We start from the raw sequence: 5,496 nt of genomic DNA on the forward strand, positions 1-5,496 counted from the left end.
ATTAGGATTGTGTATTTAGAGAAATATTCTACTGCTGTGAGTATATAATTGGAACCTTGATGGCTGGTTGGCATTTTGAGTAGATCAATGCCAAGTGTTTCCCATGGCTCAGCAGGGAGTGGGATATCTTTTATGTGGAGTTGTTTGGGGTCAGGGCCTCTGAATTGGTTGCAAGTGACACAAAAGTCAATATGCGTGGTTATGTCTCTTTTCATGTTTTGCCAGTAATATGAGTGCCTATCAGTGTTTAGTGTCTTATCTCTGCCTGAGTGGCCTCCCATTGCACTGTCGTGCAATATGTGTAGGACCTTGGGGACAAGGGCTCTGGGGATAACAGTAACCTCTCTGGTGTTAGTGGTTCTCCTTATGACTCCGTCGACCAGTTTGAGTTCCTCAATAGGGACAGGTGGTCGGGAGTGTAAGGGGGTTTGTGAAAGGAGATGCTGTTTTATTGGAGACCATATAGGGTCTCTTTCAGTTTCATCTCTGAGTTCTTGCATAGGTATGCATGTGGTTTGGGTTATGGGGGTGATGTGAGTTTGTCTGCTCAAGCAGTCCGCCACTACGTTAGCTTTCCCAGCTAAGTATACGATCTTGGGATCGTAATCAAGGAGAGTTGCTTTCCATCTAGCAACTCTCCCATGTAAGTCTTTGGAGTTAAAGAGATAGACTAGGGGTTGGTGATCAGTGAATATTGTTATCTTGTAACCTAGGATAAGAAACTTAAAATGTTTCAGACCCCATATGAGGGCTAGGCCTTCTTTGTGTGTAGTTGAATAGTTACTTTCAGGCTTATTGAGTACTCTACTTGCGTAGGCTATGGGGTGCTCTTTGCCATTTTCATCTTTCTGTTGTAGGACTGCGCCTATTCTTTTAGAGGAGGCGTCTGTGTAAAGAAAGAATTCTTTCTTCATGTCAGGGAAGGCTAGTACAGGGGCTGTGGTCAGAGAGTGTTTCAGTGTGTCGAAACTTTGTTGTTCTGTTTCTGACCATTGAAATGGTTCGCCTTTCCTTGTGAATTTGGTTAGGGGGGAAGCTATGTGAGCAAAATTGTAGATGAAATGTCTGTAGTATGAGGCTAGCCCTATGAAACTTCGCGTTTCATTTGCGTTTCTGTGGGTTGGGAAATTGTTTATTGTATCTATTTTATCTGTGGTGGTATGGATGCCTTGGCTATCTACCTTGTGGCCTAGGAAGGTGAGTTCCGTCTGTAGGAATTTACACTTTCCTAGTTGGACTTTCAATCCTGTGGTTTTGAGTCTTTTTAGGACAATTTCTATTTTGTGAAGGTGGTCAGTTTGTGTGGGACTATAGATTATGAGGTCGTCTAAGTAGACGAATAATGAGACTCCTATCATGTCACTGAAAATGCGGGTCATCAACCTTTGTTGGGTTGAGGGGGCATTCTTGAGGCCAAAGGGCATACGTTCAAATTGATAATGTCCTTTGTCAGTGAAGAATGCAGTTACGGGTTTAGATTCATTTGTTAATTCCACTTGCCAGAAGGCAGACTTAAGGTCGATAGTGGAAAATACTGTGTTCCCGTTGCCAATGCATTGTAGTACATCTTGCATGGCAGGGAAGGGGTGTGGGTCAGATTGAGTGACATTGTTTACCTTTCTAAAGTCCACAACAGGGCGTAAGGTTTCGTCTTTCTTAGGGATCAGGAAGAGGGGACTGTTCCAGGGACTGTCTGAGTGGGAAATTACGCCTTGGTGTATCATCTCTTGTACACTGTTATTGACTTGGGATTTCCTACTGTGAGGTATGCGGTAAGCGGGAGTGTAGGAAGGGGGGGTGTTAGGGGGAATTTGGATGTGATGTTTGATTATATCACATTTGCCTAGTGGTTCACCTTCTAAGGCGATAGCTGATCTATTCCTTTGTAGGAGGGCCATTAGCTTGTGTAGAATATCTCTGTTGGCTGATGTTGTGATTTGGTCTGGATGGATAGGGGTGAGGGGTTGTGGTGGTCTTACCGTGTTGATGTGTTGTGGGAGTGGTTCCTGTATTGGGGAATTATGGAGATGGACTGAACAAATGTTTGTGTTCTTCCTGATTTTGCAATGTTGATCAGAGAGGTTAGTTACCATGGCTAGGGTGTGTTTATTTTCTGATATTATGTCCCAAGAGTGTTCAATTGAGATGTTGGTAAGTCTAGACGTTTCTGAGTCAATTATGACGTCCTGATGTCCGATTGCTCCGGGTATGTACAGTATAGTGGGACAGTCATGGAATGTCTAGGGGGAATGATGACTGTGTTAGACATCAATGCCTTTGAGGTGACATAAGGGGGTGGTCGGAAAGAATAGCTGTTAGTTGGAATTGGAGTATTTGAGGAAGGGAGACATGAGAGAGGTTGTGTGTCTGAGTCGGGTGTCTCAGGGACAGTTGGCTCATCATTCACATCTGAGAAGGAGATGTTATTTTTGTCTAGGTCTATAATAGTTTTCCATGTCCTCAATGATTTTAATCCTATTATACCTTGTTGATCGAGACTCCATTCGTCAGCTATGTGGAAAGGTGTGAAACCTACTTGGAAGTTGTTGACTTCTATATTTAAGTCTATGGTGTCGTGTAGAGAAATGGTGCTCCCTTCTATTAGGAGTCCTTCCATATTGGAAAATTGAATTTGGGGTGGGTCATTTAATGCTTCATAGAGAGCTCTTGGGATGATGTTCAGGTTTGTTCCTGTATCAACCATCATGTCAACTGTGAGTTGATCTAAAGTCACATTTAGGGTGACGTAGTTTTGTTGTGTGTGAGATATTCCTATGGTGGTTTGGTGCGTGAGGCTGGTACACATTCCCCCAATCGGTGTTGAGTTGTGCGTGTCGTGTGGGAGGGAACTGTTTGTCGAGGGGTGGTGAATGGTTTGTTAGTTCTCTGGTGAGGTTGTGGTTGTGATTTCTGTAGGTAACACTCTTCGTTGGAGTGAGTTGTTGTTTTGTGTAGGCTGCAGTATTTGTTTGGGTGTGTTGGTGTAGGTAGGAGTGGAGGTCTGGAGGGGGGTGGAGCTTGTATGGTTTGATATTGCACCTTGCATTGCGCATCCGTATGGGAGGTAGTACCATGAACTGAGCAAGGGATAGGGTGGCGTGGTGCCTGTGGGTATTGTTGTTGCTGTGTTCGACACTGGGCATCGGTGTGGGAAATGGTTCCATGAACTGAGCAAGGGATAGGGTGGCGTGGTGCCTGTGTTTGCATTTGTTGTTTTTGTATGCAGTCTCTAGTGTTGTGACTGTTTGACAAATGGTAGGAACACCACTTAGAAGATTGTCCTTGATTGGTGGGAGGGGGCTGCTGTGACTGAAGGCTATTTAGTCTGGGGAGATAGTGGGGGGTGGATAGAGATACATTGCAAGCATTGGTGATATCTAGGATATAGGTATAAGCTAGTGGGTTTCTAGTGTTTAGTTCCCTTTTGGAGGCTTCTTTTAAACACTTTGGAGGGAGTTGGGAGAGATAAAAACCTATCTCAAGGAACGTTAGTAAATGTTCAAAGGTTATGACCTTGTTACCGTATTGGTCAGTGTGAAGCCAAGGGCTGTTGTTCTCTAAGTCCTCTCTAACTTCTTTAATATTGTTTGCTACAAAATCCATAATGTTCGGTTGTGTTTGAACTCTAGTGTTATTGAGGAAAGTGAGAAGGAATTGAATGTTGTTTGGTTGTTTGTTCTGAAAGACATTAAGGAGGTGGTGTTTATAATCTTGATATGTGGTTCCACATGCAACTAAACTGTCTAGCATACGTGCCTTTGAACGGAAAATGTCTGATGCCTCTATTTTCTGACGGCACAAATTAATTTTATCTGAGTCAGAGTAGTGATTGTTCTTGGAGAAAAAGAGATCACATGCTGTCAGAAAGTCAGTAATGGATAATCCACTATCTTGGGAAAAGGTTGGAATTTCTGTGAGGGGGGAAATGGTTTGATAGTTGTTAATTATTGTTGGTTGAGGTTGTTGGTAAGGATAATATTGTGGATTTGGAGGAGGGTTAGGTGGTGGTTGGTGGTATGGTGTGGAGGTGTGTTGACTGGATGGGTTGTGGGGAGAAGTAAAGGGGAAGTTTTGGTAGGTATGGGGAGTGTGATGGAGGGGTTGGTACTGTGGGTGCACGGGAGGGGGAATTAGGGGTGTCGAGATATGGGGGTTGAACTGTTGACGGTTTATAGGAGGAGCAGCTTGAGCAAATGGTATGGAGGGAGGAATGGGTTGTTGTGGTTGAGAGGGGTTGAAAGGGATCTTCTTGAGAGGGTTAGTTATAAATGTGTAAGCCATCATTATAATAATGAGCACTTATTGGAGTATCTGCCTTAGGAGCGGCGTTGTCAGAGTTATGTGAGTGGTCATGGTCTAAGGGTTGTGTGGGAATGTCAGCCTGTGGATTTATTTGTTGAGGATCTGGTAAGTCCTGAGGTGGGTTTTCCTCTTGAGATTTAGAGATGTTTTCTATCGCTTTCTTGGATTTGCTTCTCGTTCCTGTCGCCATGTTAGTGGTTAACTATAGGTGGGGAATCTAAGTCGAATTGTTAAGTCAGAAAGATGTGGTATACATTACTTAAAAGGTGTATGTTAAGGTTAGCTAAGAGAAAAAAAAGGGATACAGGGTGTCAACGGTTATACATTAGGCTTATACATATATATATATATATATATATATATATATATATATATATATATATATATGAAATGGAATTACATTAAATTAAATCATTTTGTTATATAATAGTTATAGGAATATATGAAATTGCTATTTGATAAGTTGTAGCACTGTGTTAAGTTTAAAATTAGAAATCAAAAATGCTTGTAACATGTTAGATTCTTCTAGCTAAACAATGTTATGATTGTGTGGCTAGTGATATTGAGTGTTATACAATAGATACAATACAATCAATTTTTTTTATATATATATAAAAGATATACAATGTAAAAGGTCATATAAAATATTGGGAAGAAAAATTATTTGATATTGGCAAAAAAATTATGTGATTATATTAGTTATTGAGAATTATTTTTAAAATATATTATTCTAAATAATAAATTGGGACAGTACAATATAGAAGTATGCAAAAATGATTTTAACTTACTTGTGTAACTTAATAAGTAACTTAGTTTTGTAATATGATAATGTTGTTTCAATTATTAAATCACTAAAGACTGAATTATTAATCAAAGAAGGGGAAAATTAGATTTTTAGTTATCTTTTAGTTATTGGTTATATTCAGGTTGAAAGTGATTTTTATATGTGTAACTATAGAGTATCTTTATGGTTATATTCCCGATTATTAATAAATATATCGATGTGCGTGTCGGTCCGTCAGGTGTGGCTGTGGCGGCCCGTAGACTTGTTTGTCCTTACGTATGATGTGATTGGATGTGTGCAATCATTACTTCGTGGTAAGGCTTGCGGGGGGGGGGTGCCTCATTGATGTGCTCGTAAAAGAAGGAGATAAGGCAGTATCAGGAGGGGTTGGTTTTGTTTGGTTATTAGTT

This window comes from Oratosquilla oratoria, unplaced genomic scaffold (assembly GCF_046742065.1).
Source record: "Oratosquilla oratoria isolate Oo_2021 unplaced genomic scaffold, ASM4674206v1 SCAFFOLD77, whole genome shotgun sequence".
Taxonomy (NCBI): Eukaryota; Metazoa; Arthropoda; class Malacostraca; order Stomatopoda; family Squillidae; genus Oratosquilla; species Oratosquilla oratoria.